The sequence below is a fragment of the Prinia subflava genome, chromosome W (assembly GCF_021018805.1).
Source record: "Prinia subflava isolate CZ2003 ecotype Zambia chromosome W, Cam_Psub_1.2, whole genome shotgun sequence".
Classification (NCBI taxonomy): Eukaryota; Metazoa; Chordata; class Aves; order Passeriformes; family Cisticolidae; genus Prinia; species Prinia subflava.
In genome coordinates, this window is record NC_086282.1 from 4,341,128 (window position 1) to 4,357,651 (window position 16,524).

At 49.8% G+C, this 16,524-nt stretch overlaps 1 pseudogene; it reads right to left on the reverse strand.

Moving 5' to 3' along the window:
• Window positions 1–2,253: 2,253 nt before the first annotated feature.
• Window positions 2,254–4,493, reverse strand: LOC134563416 (sulfotransferase 1B1-like; annotated as a pseudogene).
• Between the last annotated feature and the right edge of the window lie 12,031 nt (window positions 4,494–16,524).

The window sequence follows — 16,524 nt, forward strand, 5'->3', positions numbered from 1 at the left end:
GGAATTTCACTACAGTCTCTCTACAGATCTTTGTATCCAGAGTAAGATTTTTTTTTCAGGCTAATTTAGCTTATTTTGTAAAGTCCTGTAAGAAACTTGAAGTTTTTCCACCAACTATTGAAAGGCCATGTTCACATGGGCTAGAGTAGATCATAGAATCATAGAATATCATGAGCTGGAAGAGACCCACAAGGATCCTTGAAGTCCAGCTCCTGGCCCTGCGCAGGACAGCCCCAAGAGTCACACCATGTGCCTGAAAGCATTGTCCAAAAGCTTCTTGAACTCCCTCAGGCTTGGTGCTGTGACCACTTCCCTGGATAAAAATTTAGATGGGAATTTGGTTTTTGTTTCCAACCCCTTAGTATCAAATTCCTCCATAGCAAATGAGAGCAATTGCTAGGGGAACCAGAGTTAAATTTGTCTTGTTTCCATAGCCAGCTCTAAAGATGATACACAGATTACCCAGATCAGAGAAGATAAGCATTTTTAGAGGATTAAAGAACAAAATCCAGCAAATGAGAAAGAAGCGGGGCAGAAGAAAGTAGATGGTGTTAAGTGCTTGTATTCCACACATCTAACATTACTAACAGAAGTGCTGCAGACAGTGATGCAACCTCTAGCCTTGTTAAAAAACAACAGGCTTTTCAAGGCTAAGGCCCTCATGCAAAAGTTAGGCAATGCAAACTGATGTTTTCCACACACGGGTCTCTTCACCATTGTGCTGGCTGGCTGGGGGTTGCAGTGTGCATGGCACTTCGATTTCTAGGAAACCTTGATACCAGACAGCACCTCAGAAATTCAGGGCCAAGATGGAAAAGGGAAGCTTTTGCCTTGAAGAAGCACCAAATGATTCTGTGCTTTCCCTTTCACTTAATGCAATGAAGCAGCTTCTGGTCTGAAAGCAGAGTTAAAAGTCTTGACTATCTTTTTTTGTTGTTGTTCTTTTGGATAGTGGGGAGGTTGGCAAGGGAAAGGGAGGATACTAGATTGGGAAAATTTCAAAGTTGGCTCATCCCTACATGCAGAAGTGACAGGATTGGGCAAGTCTGCAAAGTCACATGTGCGTGTACTCAGTAAAAGCCTTGTAATCCCCAGGGGTATAGGGAAACTCCGGCAAAAGTTAATGAGATGAAATAGCCTCACCATGACCATCTTTCTTGAATAAATTGTATCTTTATACCTCTGCACTGTTACCACAGGATGAAAAAAAAAGGGCTAGGTTTATAGCATTGCACTTGGATTTTTTTGATTCACTTTAAGATTCTACAAACTCTCTTCACTGCTGCTGAAATTCTGCAGGGGAACATTGGCAGGTAAACAACAGCCATCAGGGTGGCTGACATGGGAGCCATTTCCACTCTGCAAAGCCAAAACATTAAAGAAATGAGAGAAGGTTCAGGCTAAGCTTGGTGTCCCTGCTGGGAATCTGCATTGTCGGTAGAAGAATAGGTACTGCACCCTATCCTTGTCAGCTCTACAGTGAGGAGCAGCAGCAGACTTGCCCAAGCTCCCTGCAGATGTGGCACACTCCTGTCTTGCCAATGTCTGTCCAACCTCCCTGGGAAAGCTGTGTGCTATGGTGATGGGCAAATCTGCAAATCCCATGGGTATGGACATGATGGGACTCATCTAATGGCTCACCAGCCGAAAAAGCAGTTGCTTTCTCCATTCCACCTTTTCACGCATGTTAGCTGTTCGTGCTCCCATGTCAAGCCTTTCCCTGTGACTTTCCCAGTAATCCTGCCAATGGTTTGTTTTAGTGGGAGTTTGTTGCTGGGGCAGGAAGGAGCTAGGAAAAGACCAGGCAGGCTACAATGGCCAAGGCAGCCTTGTCACCTGGCACCATTCCTGCCCAGGCAGCGGCAGTGAGAGCACCAGGGCACAGATCAGAGGTCACCGCGGCCATCGCTGCACCCACCGCAGGGAACAGGGGTCCCAACTGTGGGGACAGGAGCACACCCAGAGCCCCAGCAAGGGCAGGGGTGCCCACAGTGTGCCAGCATCACCCAGAGCAAGCACCTCTCCCCTTGCCTCAGCACCCTTGGGGAGCAGGGAACTGGGTCCCTGGGGTTATTGCAGCAGACCTCAGATCAGGGGAAGATTTAGGGGTGTGGATTGCACCCCAAAGTACCCCAAATCCACCACCCTGGGCCCCCGCATATGCAGCTCTGTGCAGCTCAGCATGGGCAGAGCACCCAGGGATACCCGTCTCACCTAAGACCTGCTGCTCTGCGCCGGGAGAGTGACGCCGGGACAGTGACACCAGGACAGTGACAACAGGAGGGTGACGGCAGCAGTTTTTACAGGCAGAGACAGGGAGGAGAGGACAGGAATGTTTGCCAGTGCTGTGGCTGCAGGGAGGGAGGAGCGAGTGCAGGGAGAAACCGGCAGCCACTGACCTGCAGGCAGGGCCACAGTGGACATCTCCAGCTCCACCAGTCCCGCTCTCCCCCACAGGTTCCAAACCACATCCCAATGTGTGAGGGTGGAGAGAAACCCAACACCTTCCCCACATGCAGTTTTGTCAAAACCTTCTGCGATCCCATGAGCTGCTGCTGGCAATTCTCTCACCACAGAGGCTGAGGGGTGACACCGGCTTGTCCCCAATCCAAGAAGAGGACAGCAGCCCCAGGGGGACAGCTGGGTTTGGATCAGCAGAGGCTCAGGGCAGTGAGCACACCATGGCAGGGTCAGGGAGCACATTTTATTTCTCTCCAGCAGTGTCAGGGGAGAGGAAGGAATGGCAGCAGTGTCATCACAGCACAGGGCGGATTTAAGGGGTGTCCGGTGATGTCTCCTCAGATCTGAGTGCGGAAGCACAGGTCTGTGCCTGAGATCTTCTGCGCGTAGTCCTGGTCAAAGCACTCGTTCTGGGCCACAGTGAAGTAGTTCTTCCAGTCTCTGGTGGTGCCTGTGGCCAGGCGAGATGGGGCTCAGCAGGGACCAGGGGAGGACAGTGCGCCAGAGGCCCTCCGGAGGCGCTCACCTTTGCGCATGAAGGGGGACATGCTGTGGTCCATGATGTCCGAGGCCACCTTGCTGTAGTTGGTGGCAGGGTTGTCCCGCATGGCCTTGAAGGATGTGTGTCAGGTGATGGTGTCCAGCACCGCCTCCGACAGCTTCTGCCCCAGGAACTGGGCCACCTTGGCAATCTCTCGGCAGAGGTCCTGTGCGACACAGGCCAACACTCACCCCTTCTTCCACCCCCAGACCCCATACCACCATCCACCCCACCCCATCACCTCCTTCAAGTCCTCGTAGAACAGGTAGAGAATGGGGTGATCCTTCCTGCGCTCCCAGTAGCCCTTGACATGGTTGTACCAGGAACCATATGCCACTGCATGGGGAGAGCAGTCAGTGGGTGACAGTCCCCCACAGGGTCCCCTACATGCACCCAGGGGTGCCCTGTCCCACCTCTGCCAGACATGAACTCCTCCAGGTATTGGGCCCATGTCCCAGGGTGCGGCAGCAACTTGTTTATCAAATCAAAGTGGTAGTAGGAGACAGCCACGTCCTTGGCATTGAGCCCCACATAGATCATCTGCAAAACCTTGGTGGCATGCGGGGACTTGCAAAGTCCCAACGGGGCAGGCAGCCCCCTTATGGCTGCTGGATCCCTCCCAGTATGTTCATTCCAGCCTGTTACCTTGCAACAGTTTTCCCAGAAGGATTTGGGCAAGATGTGAGCTGGGATGTGGGTCTTGATGATGTGAGGGGATGGCATGGCCTCCAGCTGCTCTGTGCCTGTAAGGATTTCTCCCACAAGTGATCCCACTGTGGTGCCCTCCCATACAAAACCAAACATGTCCCCATCCACCACCCTCTGCCACTCCACTACCTGCTGGCAACTTCCCAGGAGCAGCACACTCCATCATGGGCACCTGGTTCACAATGTCATCCTGCTTGCATTTTTCTGGATCACCACCTTTCAGGACCGTGTCCACGATCTCACTGACCCAGGTGGTGCCTGGCAGGGAGACATCGGGTGTCCAGCTGTTGCCATTCCCACTGGAGCCCCATCTCAGGCACGAGAGGGTCACCATCTACCAGTGTTGCCTTTTGGCATGCCCCTGGTCCCAGGCCAGGCATCTGCAGGTTGGTACCTCCCTAAGCACGGCCCCTCTCTGGTGCCTGGGGATGCTCACCAGACTTGGGGAAGGTGACCACCACGATGTCCTCAGGGTAGCTCTGGAAACTGTCAACTCGTTCCCAGTTGAGGGTGAAGGCACTGACCATGGGCATGCCATGCATGGTGCGCCAGGGCTGCTGCAGGTAGGTGTCCAAATCTGCCATCCTGCTGGGGACAAGGACATGGGGCATGGCTGGCTGGCAGCAAGGAGCATTGATAGTGGAGAGTTAAAAAATAATAATTTCTGTATAAGCTAACTGCGGGTGGTGGGGGGAAGGTAGAAGATGCACGGCTTGAAACCTGATGCAGCCTGGCCTTGGAACAAACGTCAGCTTTCTGCAACCAGCCTCATACTATTGTTTTAATTGAATCAAGTGTGACTCCAGTCCAGGAGATAATTGAGAACCATTGTTTTAACCAAATCAAGTATAACTCAGGGTAAAGCAAAGGTATGATTTAAGATAGTAAGTAAGAAATAGGATAACCAGTATCTAGGGGTGGATGTTAGTTAACATATGTATAACTTGAAGCTATAAAATCACAAAGTAATTCTGTATTCTTGGGCACAAGATCTGGGCATTCCATGCCCCTGTGTCCCGAGCGCTCAAATAAAGAACTTCATATGATTGCCTTTGTGTGGTCATATGTTTTCCTACGCTAACAGCATCATGGGGCCATGTCTTGGGTTGAAAAAATGTAACCAAAAATGTGTATTCTATTTTGATCTGTTAAAACCGGTTGAGAGATATTGTTCTTTATCTCTTGTAACTCTAGGGGTGGAAAGAGGGCAGATGCCTTCTGTTAATGGGACAACTGATAACACCAGATAAAGCAGTGCCTTCTTATCTCTTCCTCCACCCATCCTCCTCCAAGGGACATCACCTGTGCATGTGCCATTTAAGGCCTCTCACATGACTGATAACATTTCTTCATTCCTTTGTGAGATGCTCCACCCAGTAGGAGGAGCCAAAGCCTTTCCATCAGGATAAAACCAGCAATCCCAAACACCAAGTTAGCCTGTTTTTCCACTGAATTTTCGGAGGACGACTGGACCCATCTTGCCAGAACTGGACTCCTTTTTCACATAAGATCATCACAGAACAACATCTGTTACTCCAGGAAGACTTATTTGGACTGCTTCCAACACCCTGACAACAGGGTGTCAGGTCCTATTCCTGACTCCATCAGGGTTTTCTAGGACTTTTGTTTGCTTGCTTGTTTTTTTTTGTACTACTGCATTTGTATTTTTTAATATTCCCAGTAAACAACTATTATTCCTATTCCCATATTTTTGCCTGAAAGCTCTTAATTGCAAAATTGTAATAATTTGGAGGGAGGGGGTTTTTACATTCTCCATTCCAAGGGAAACTGCAGTTTTCCCTGACAGATAGCTGTCTTTCCAAACCAAGACAGGCCACCTCCTTCCCTGGGGGCCCCAAAATTCCTGCTGAACCCAGCCATCCTGGCCATAGGAAGGAAACCATGCCCTGCTTGCTGGCATCACAGGAGGTGGCACCTGTTTTCTGTGGGGATTTTAGGGTGCAAGTGGCAGTGCAGGGAGAGTGGAAGGGCATGGCCAGCTCTGGGCTGTTACATCCCCCTGGGGAAATGGTTTCTTCTCCCTCAGAGACCCCTGGAACTCCTGTCATGTAGTTTGACCCTTCCTTCCCCTTCTGACCCCATTGGCTGTGTGCCAGCTAGCCCCTCCCTCAGAGACCCTGAGAAAAAGGGACCCCTGTCCCCCGGGAGCTCTCTCTCCTGGGACATCAACCTGGAATAAAGGACTTGCAGCTAAAAGGGTAAGAGAGCCTCTTTTGAATCCTTTCCTGTCTTTCTTGATATAATCCTACTAGGCCTGAGAAGGGCTGAGCTAGCTGAGACCCTTTGAGGGTAACAGGATTGTATCAATTGGCGCCCAACGTGGGTTTAATTATAGAAACCCATGCGGAGCTGGAGACCTTTCATGGTCTTAAAAGCTCTTTGGGAAGTTCAATTACCCTAGGCACTTTGGCCACATGTTGTTGCTATAGGTGGGTAGGGATAAGCTCGTAGCTTGTGGTTGCCCAGTCACGAGTGAGCTAAAGACAGGACCTTCAGTTGCTTCTGACTCAGCATATAATACCACGGACCAGGTAAAGTCCTCCGTTTGATCGGTACCGCAAACTGGGAGGGCGTAATTTTACCTTTGCTAGTAGCAGCGGGTGGATTTTAGGACCCTGCGGTGGCGATTTTTTTTTCTTTTTTTTTTTTTCTTTCGTTTCTGAATGCCGCAGCCCGCGGACCCGTGGGGCGGCTCCGCACAAGGAGCCCTGCTTTTCGGGGAAACCCCGGCCCGGGCACGTATCCCTTCGGCCAAGCAAGGCTGCGGGGACCCCCTAGGTGCCACCGGGGCTGGAGAAACGGCGCGAATACGCGACCGCAGCCCCCGAGTTTTCCCCGCCTGTTCTCTCTGGTTATAGGAGACACAGGAGTTACATACAGCTGACTGTAGCAGCTGGAGGCTGGATTTTGAGCTAATAGCTTTCAATAATATCGAATCATGGGCATACAGCTATCAGCTCCTCAAAAGAGTATATTAAAACAACTCCAGGACCTTTTAATTAACGTTAAAATTTCCAAAAGGCTGCAAAAACGTTTTGTTCGCTGGTTAGAACATGAATTTACTGAAGCTGAATTGTTGCAGATAGATTCTGTTTCCTTTTGGGACTACGTGGGTACGGTGATCACAGATAAAGTCCAAAATAATGATCACGCCGCTTCTGTATTTATCCCAATATTTTTGCAAGCTCGTAAACATCTGTTAGAGTTAAACAAACCCAGCCAGGAGCAAAAACTTACCCCATGTAATCCTCCCTCTGATCCACCTTTATACCCGGGTTTACCTTTGTCCCGGGATCCTTTTAACAAAGCCAGTTTCTCTCCTCATGATCTCGCCGGGGGGGCAGGGGCGGCCCGGGACTTCTGTGAGGCGGCAGAGGCCCAGGAAGACCCCCTCCACGTGGCTGATAACAATGGCGGCTGCCATGTGCCCCGACCTTCCCCCCACAACCCCTTCCCCTCCCAACCCCCTCCCTCAGCCCCCGCCCCCACCCCATACCCCTGTGCCAACCCCTGCTGGCCTCCGGCAGCCCCACCCCACCCCTCCTCCCCCTGCCTCCTTCCCGGCTGTTGCGGCGGCTCAGGGGGGGCCGGCCCCTCCTCCTCCTGCCTCCCCGGCAGCAGGGAGAGGGCCGCCCCCCCCACCCTGCACGGCCACGGCGGGAGGTATGATTGCCACACGGCGGGGGGAGGGGGACAGCCTGGGCTGCCCAGCCAGCACGGACAGAGCACGCCTTTCCTTCCCAACCCACAAGGGACTGCTAACACTGTAACCCCGGTACCCCCAGACACGGGGGGACCGGCAGCAGCTTCCAGACCCTTGGCAAATGCAGATGAACCCATTTTCTCTGTAGCTCCAGTAGCATATGTAGGCAGGAGGCAGGGTTCTCGGCAATACCAGCCACTCTCCTACCAAGACAAGAAAGAACTATGTAAAGTACAACGTGAGTTTGGCAGGGACACGCCCATCTTTAAAGGGATGTTTAGAGCCACATTTGATTCTAATGAAATGGTCCCTAATGATATTAAGGACTTATTCAGATGTCTGTTATCTCCCTCAGAGTATGATCTGTGGGACAATATGTGGAAAAGAGCTTTAAGAACACTTTTACAGGAGATTCAGCAAAACCCTAATATGGCTAAGGACACTGAAAATAATGATATTACATTTGAACATCTGTGTGGTGAGGGTGCCTGGGCTTGCCCCGAAAAACAAACCCGAGTATTATCCAAACAAATTTTACTTAGGATTAGCAATGTTGCAGAGAAAATGTTTTATCAGCTACCATCAAGGGAAGGGAAAGGAAGTTATGTCAATGTTAAACAATTTCCTACGGAGAATTTCTTACAGTTTGTTGATCGTCTGAGGACACAGGTGGAACACCAAATACCAGATCCCGTGGTGCAGGCAGAGCTGATCAAAGAGATGGCTCAAAGAAATGCTAATGAGACCTGTCGTAGAATTATCCTCACTTTACCCTTGGACCCACCACCTACTCTGTCCCAGATGATAGAAGCTTGTTCCAGACGGGCAGAACTGTTCTGCACATCTGAAAGACACCCTGGAACAACACACCCACAGCATACAGCCCCTGCTGGACCACACCCCAGCAGGCAACAGATGCCACCAGACCAGCTGCAGCGCATCATCTGCCTCCGCTGCAAGAAACCGGGACACTTCGCCAGATCCTGCCCCCAGACGCAGAAGCAGAAGAAATCCAACAAACAAAAAAACTGAATTTACAGCGCGTGCCCGCGGTTGATACTACAACGCGCAAAGATATAAATGTAGCGGGACTCACATTGGCAAAAGCTTCTCTCTTAAAGAAAAAGGGGGAGGAGGGCAGGTCACGGGGTGTGGGGGTGCAGAAAAATGTAAATGTTAAATGCTCAACTAACAAGGTTTGGCAGCCACTTGGCCGTTTTAGACTTGTAACTACCAAAGGTTTCCATTTCAGATCTACTGAGTGGATGGTTATAACAGTTGACCTGTCTAACATCTCACAGGACCTGACGGTTTACCACATGGGATTGGACAGTGAGTATTTTGTTATTGGGGACACGGCACACACACCTTTGGAAATTGAGATAGCTCCCATGACCATTAAGGGAAAAATAATAGGCCTCATGTTGTTGGCTCGTTGTTCACACCCACCCTTTTATCTGGTAGCGGGACAAATTCTTGCCCAAGCTATACCAGTTCCAGCAGAGATCACAGCAGACGGTAAATCACCAGAGGTCTACTGGACAGAGGTGGTGGGGGAACCTAAACCCTCTATGATGTGCAACATCACCTGTGGATCAGAGCGCCTCCAAGTGGCGGGAGTGCTCGACACGGGAGCTCAGGTCACCGTAATGCCACAAAGCATGTGGCCTTCGAACTGGGAATTAGAGCCGGTAGCAGGCAAACTTCAGGGCATAGGAGGAATCTCAATGGCAAGGATTTCGAAAAACGTGGTGCAAATTGAGGGACCTGATGGAAAGGTGGCGAATGTCCGTCCTTTCGTAGCAGATTATAACGCCCCACTGTGGGGGAGGGACACCATGTCTCAGTGGGGAGTCCGATTGGTCATTCCTAAAACACCCCAGGATTTTTGCAAGTAGCCACTGTGGAGCGCCCTACCCAGAAGTTAAAGTGGTTAGAAAACACCCCCAGATGGGTAGCACAGTGGCCTTTGAGTAAAGAAAAGCTCAAGGCGCTGGAAAAACTCGTGGAAGAGCAATTGGCTCAGGGACATATTGTGGAGACAACTAGCCCCTGGAATTTCCCGATCTTTGTGATAAAGAAACCGGGAAAGGACAAGTGGAGGTTGCTCCATGATCTAAGAGAAATTAATAAAATAGTAGAAGACATGGGACCCCTCCAACCAGGGATGCCCACTCCAACAATGCTCCCCCGAGATTGGAAATTGGCTGTCTTAGACATCAAGGACTGTTTTTTCCAAATTCCATTGCACCCTGAAGATGCCCCTAGGTTTGCCTTCTCAGTTCCCACTGTCAATAGACAGGCCCCAATGAAGCGTTATCACTGGAGGGTCCTTCCCCAGGGTCTCAAATCGAGTCCTTTCATATGCCAACAATATGTAGCCTCATTACTGTCTCCAATACGCGCACAGAGGAAAGAAGCCATCATCCTTCACTACATGGATGATGTGCTAGTGTGTGGCCCCAATGACTCTATACTCCAACACACGCTTGACCTAGTGGTTAAAGTTTTAACCTCTGCTGGATTTCAATTACAGGAGGACAAGGTTCAAAGGATGCCACCTTGGAAATACCTGGGCTTGCAAATCAGTGCAAGGACTGTAGTTCCACAGAGCTTAGAAATTGGTTGCAATCCAAAAACTCTAGCAGATCTCCACTCCCTGTGTGGGTCCTTGAATTGGGTAAGACCCTGGCTAGGCCTCACAAATCAAGATCTAGAACCCCTCTTCAATTTATTGAAGGGGGAGAAGGAGCTGACGTCTCCCAGGGAGCTGACCCCAGAGGCGAAGACAGCAATCGAAAAGGTACAAAAAGCCTTGTCAGAGAGACAGGCTCACCGGTGTGAGCCAAAGGTGCCTTTCCAGTTTATTGTTCTAGGAAAACTGCCACACCTGCATGGCTTGATCTTTCAGTGGATCGAGGAAGAGAGAGATTCACTGTTGATAATAGAGTGGGTTTTCCTCTCCCACCAAAGATCCAAGACCATCACAGAGCCACAGGAGCTGATAGCACAGCTGATTCGGAAGGCCAGGGTAAGATTGTGTGAATTGGCAGGTTGTGACTTTGCATGCATTCACCTCCCGGTCAGACTTTCAGAGGAGGGAAAGAACTCTCCTGAGAGATTGACCAAAGAGATGTTTGAGCATTTGCTGCAGAGCAATGCCAGTCTCCAACTATCTCTGGACAGCTACAGGGGACAAATATCAGTCCATGCCCCGTCCCACAAGTTGTTCAATGAGGAATTCCACCTTATTCCTCATGAGAAAAGGAGTCGGAGACCACTCAAAGCTCTCACAGTCTTCACAGACGCATCGGGTGCTTCCAACAAGTCCGTCGTGACTTGGAGGAACCCACGGACTCAGCATTGGGAAGCTGATGTTGAGTTTGTGGAGGGATCCCCCCAAGTGGCTGAACTGGCCGCAGTGGTAAGAGCTTTTGAGAAGTTCTCAGAACCAATCAATTTGGTAACCGACTCTGCCTATGTGGCAGGAGTAGTGTCCAGAGCGGAGCAGGCTGTGCTCAAAGAAATAGAGAATGAACATCTCTTCAGGTTGCTTTCAAAGCTAATCTATTTGGTTTCTCATCGACAGCACCCGTTTTACGTGATGCATGTGAGGTCACACACTGATTTGCCAGGTGAGATCGCAGAGGGGAATCGCCAGGCAGACCGCCTTGCTGCCCCAGTTGAAAAGGCACATCTCCCTGATGTCTTCCAGCAGGCAAAACTGAGTCACCAACATTACCATCAAAATGTGCCAGCCCTGATCCGACAATTCCAACTAACACGGAGCCAGGCTCGAGCCATTGTAGGTACCTGTCCGAACTGCCAGCTCCAGGTCATGCCATCGATGGGCATGGGGGTTAACCCCAGGGGCCTGGGCAGCTGTGAGGTATGGCAAACAGACGTCACACACATTCCTAGTTTTGGTCGCCTCAAATATGTTCATGTGAGCATTGACACATATTCAGGTGCAGTGTATGCCTCTGCCCACGCAGGAGAAAAATCTATACATGCCAAGCAGCACCTAGTGCAAGCCTTTGCAGTGTTGGGAATTCCAAAAACAATCAAAACTGATAATGGCCCAGGGTATGTGTCCAAGGAGTTCCTAGAATTTGTCCAGCAGTGGGGAGTGGAGCATAAAACTGGCATCCCTCACTCCCCCACAGGTCAAGCTGTGATCGAGCGTGCACACCAAACGCTCAAACAGGTTCTGGCTAGGCAGAACTGCTCGGCTTCGTGGATGACACCACAGCAGAAGCTCTGCAAAGCCATGTTCACCATCAATTTTCTAAACTGTTCATTTGAAAACATGAGTCCACCTGTGGTACGTCATTTTAACAGTGGTGATCAGTTTAAATTGTCTCAGCGTCCACCGGTTTTGATTAGGGATCCTGAAACTTGGGAAACCAGAGGTCCCTATGAGCTTGTGACCTGGGGTCGTGGCTATGCATGTGTGGCTACTCCCTCAGGCCCTCGGTGGATTCCCCAGAAGTGGGTGAAACCTTTTGTCCCCAAAAATCCAGCTCCAGCAGAAGGGGACGAGAAGCAAGTGACTGATGCTTCGAAGAGAAGACGCCGCCGGATGGAAGAGAAAGATCCTCCTTAGAGGTGGATTCCTTCTGGCAGAAACAGGAACTTTTTAACATGTTTTAAAAAATGTTTATTTTTCCCTTCCAGAGAAAACCTACCTCCCACTCAACCCTATGATGAACCCCATCCAAGTTGTCATCCTGCTAATGCTGAACAGTCTGGCAGCTGCATGGATCATCCCTCAGCCACGTCAGAAGGTCTGGGTAACCCTGGCACAGACACTTCAGCAAGAAAACATATGTTTGTCCACTGCAGCAGCTAAGAATCCTATGTCTACCTGTCTGGTAGGAATTCCTTTGCAGGCTGGAGAATTTCCAGCAGGCTTGGACAAATACAAGTCCAACGAAATTCCAGAGGCACACACCCCACAACCACACAAAGATCATCAAAAGCAAGGTGTGTTCGCCATGAACCCCTTAGCCGAATGGGTGCAGGGTTTGCCCAGGGTAGCTCATGAACCCCAGGAGTTAGAACTATTGGGTTCCTCCCCTGCCACATACTGCATCCATTTCTCTGTCATCCCAAAACCCTCTAGCACTGACGAGTACCACCTTATAAAGCAGTTCCGGGGAGAATTTACTGCAAAGAGGTGGTGTCATAATATAAGCCACATTGCATCAGACAACCCATCCCACTCCAAACCCAGAAGCCTCCCTAGAGGATTGTTCTTGGTTTGTGGGGATCGGGCATGGGCAGGAATTCCATCCCGGCTTTTCGGAGGGCCATGTACCATAGGGCGATTGTCCGTGTTGACACCCAACCAAACTTTAATTCGTGAATGGACACACAAAAACAAATCGGCTGACAAAATTCAAAAAAGGAGTGCTGACAATTTGGACCCAAATTGTAATTCAGACATTTTTCATTGGGCAAAGTCAAAAAGAGTTGCTGTATCCCTGTTTCTTCCGTGGGTAGCAGCAGCCAAAGCTCTAGGTGAATTGGGCCACCTAGAGTGCTGGGTGGTCAAGCAGGCTAATTTAACATCTATCGCCATCAGCTCCCTCCTAGAAGACGAGGAGATTACCAGACAGGCTACCATCCAGAACCGTGCCGCTATCGATTATCTCTTACTATTACATGGACATGAATGCCAGGAATTTGAAGGACTCTGTTGCATGAATCTGTCCTCAAAGGCTCCAAACATCCATGCTGCCCTCCGAAGCATGAACAACATGATTGGACAAGTGAAGCAAGAATCAGAAGATTGGATCAAGGAACTGTTCAAGGGCTGGGGATTCACTGGGTGGTGGACTTCTGTAGTCAAAACAATTTTGTTACTTTTTGTTATCCTTTTCCTTGTAACCATAGCATTCGGAATCCTACGCTGTTTGATTTTCAAGGCTATTAATGGCCTCATATCTTCTACCTCAGAAGTCAACCATATAGAGTTGGCAAATCTAAAGCGGTCCGGTCTCCCTACCAACCATAAGTGGTGGGAAACCCACACTCCGTGTTAAACAGAATTTGAGAATTTCTCTCTGTATCTTTTTAAACAAAAAAAGGAGGAGATGTTACATCCCCCTGGGGAAATGGTTTCTTCTCCCTCAGAGACCCCTGGAACTCCTGTCATGTAGTTTGACCCTTCCTTCCCCTTCTGACCCCATTGGCTGTGTGCCAGCTAGCCCCTCCCTCAGAGACCCTGAGAAAAAGGGACCCCTGTCCCCCGGGAGCTCTCTCTCCTGGGACATCAACCTGGAATAAAGGACTTGCAGCTAAAAGGGTAAGAGAGCCTCTTTTGAATCCTTTCCTGTCTTTCTTGATATAATCCTACTAGGCCTGAGAAGGGCTGAGCTAGCTGAGACCCTTTGAGGGTAACAGGATTGTATCACTGGGCAGCTCAGGTCAGAGTGGCAGTGGGAAGCTGCCCATACCAAGCTAGCAGTGCTTTTCCTGGGTGTTAAAACTCTCAGGGGCATTCCTGGCTGGAGCTGCAGGCTGCTTTCTCTTTGCTTTTTCCTCTCCATCTCTCCGTTGTAGGGCAGACTGGGAAGCCTTGCTTTCAGGGGGCTTAAGTTGTTATGAATGAATTCCCAGTGGGTATGAGGGCTCAAAAAAAAAGCTGCCCGTGTTTGCTGCTGTGGCCCTGGGAGGGGGGCAGAGCTGTGTCTCTGGAGCACCAGCCGCCGGGCAGCCACGGCCGCGCCGTGTGGCCCTGACGGGCGCAGTCGCTGCTGGCAGGAGCCACGGCCAGGCTCTGGGCAGAGTGGATGGGGGGGTAGCACTGGAACCCCCAGCGTTTCCCGGTCAGGAGGGGTTGTGCTATCGCTGTCCTAGCCCCATAGCGAGACAGCTGAGACAGCCGCACCATCACCCCAGAGGAAAATGTGAAGCATCCATTAGCATATTAAAAGAGCTCTGAGCACTCAGAATGCAACCCCCGCTCCTCCCAATTTGTGCTGTCACCCTGCCTTTTAGAAAAATGGGGGTTTTTCTCTTTTGCAGAGAAACCCCATAGCTGGGGTGATGCTGCTGTCCCTATAAAGCCGCTGACCCCCTTCCAGGCTAGGCTAGAGGTACCCCCCTACACCCCAGCAAGCTTGAGGATGAAGGGAAGCTGCCCTGTGACATTCTCCTACCTCATTAAAATGTGAAAAGGAGCAGATCCTGTCTAGATAGCCCTGTCATTGTTCGCTGTAACTACCTTTTTCAGCAAGGATACCGTATGCTGCGACCGGGACAAATGCATATGTATTTCTATATGCAAATAAAACCGACCCGGTGAATCCTGGGAGAGTTTTTTAGAGGAACTGCACCCCAAGATGAAAAACTAGATGCATCAGAGGAGAATTAGAGGGTGCCCTGGCCAAGGAAGGAGTGGACACACCCCCTGGCCTGGTTTGAAGATTCACCATGACCTATGAGGAGTCTGAATGGAATGGGAACCAGCCAGCTTAAGCGACAGACAACGGGAAACTCTTGAGGTTTTTCCCTGAGGGTAAAGAGCTGACTCTGCACTCCAGTAACAGACTCCTCACCGCTCTGCCTTCTGATGGTTGACCAGAGATAGCTTCTAGCTGTTCCAGTGGAGACAAGGACTCGCCACCTACTGGGGGCAGCTGAGTGAAGATCTGCAACAGTACTTGCTCCGTCGGATCACCACAGCAGCGTGAAAAACTCCTGTCGGACTCTGCAATCCTGCTGATGAATTTAATAAAGAGCTGATGACTTTAATAAAGAGCTGAATATTAATAAAGGCATATGCCCTGTTCTTTTCAGAGTTAGGGTTTGACAGAGACAGGAACGAGCAGCAGGACTCTCAGTGAGACACTAATTTTGAAGCTTTGAGAAAAGCTAAGGTTACAGTTAACAATAGATGTTGCTGATTTAGCTGAAATGAATAGATAAGCTTTCCTGAAATCAGTTAAAAGTTAGAGGATGGTCACAAGAAACCGGATTTAAGATAAGCTACCCCAGATCTAATAACTCATTGCTTGTCAAACAGAGAAACTAATCAATACAACACAAGACCTCCTGTTTCCAGAAACCCACTGAAATAGCCCTGGAAAACAGGCAACAGGGAGTTCTACCATCCATCAATCACATCTGCATTGAAAAGGTTGAAAGTTTAGAACAAGGAAGGCTCCTTTTACTTCCTCCTTTTGGTGACCACTCCTCACAAAAGGACCACTGATCCATTTCAGGGAACAAACTACGCATGCTTAATAGCCTTTTTGTCAATTAGCATACGAAGCGGAGAAGAGGAAGTGACAGGGGTATGAATATACATTTGTATTTCGTGTATTCAACATTTTTGTAAATAAAAGGCTTTGTAATTACCTGTGATCTTTGCAGTGCGCATTAGGGAGCTATCCCATGCACTGCCCAGGGTCGCATTAAACATACATTTTCTAACTTTAACTGTTAGAGAGTTTTTTTGTCCATCACAGTTGGATATTGATATTAGATCAATATTCATATTTTAATAAATCATCAGGACTCTCTCCCTAGGAAGCCTTTCCACTCACCACCCAGGACAGAAAAGTTGGACATGCCAGTTGCAAAACTCCCAAGCTGTGATTTTTGGAGAGAGGCTTGGTGTCTTGCTTCCACCTCCCAGGGACATGGAGCTACCATACCCACCCCCGCAGTCCCCTGCTTATGAGGCCAGGGCACCCCGAAACGCCCGGGGCCAAAGCCCCCTGGTTACTTGTGTCTTTTCCGGGTGCTCTGGCAGGGAGAAGGCAAAGCTTTGCCCGATGCTTACAGGGTGGGATTTGTTAATTTCCTTCCCCTGCATGGAAGATGGAGGCACAGGGAGGTGGGGGACAGCCCTGGAACAGGAGCCTGGAGCGAGACCTCGTCCCGGTGCTGTGGCGGGAGGAGTGCAGGTGTAATAAATGCCATGAGATAATTTGTGTTATAGTTATAAAACGGGATTGTTTGTGTTATAAGGTTACTGGTATATAAAAATAAATGTAACAGAACAAGCCTGGGCTTGTTGCAGTGAAACCAGTAAGCCCAGGCTTGTAGCGATTATGTTTCAAAGAGAACAAAAGCTGCT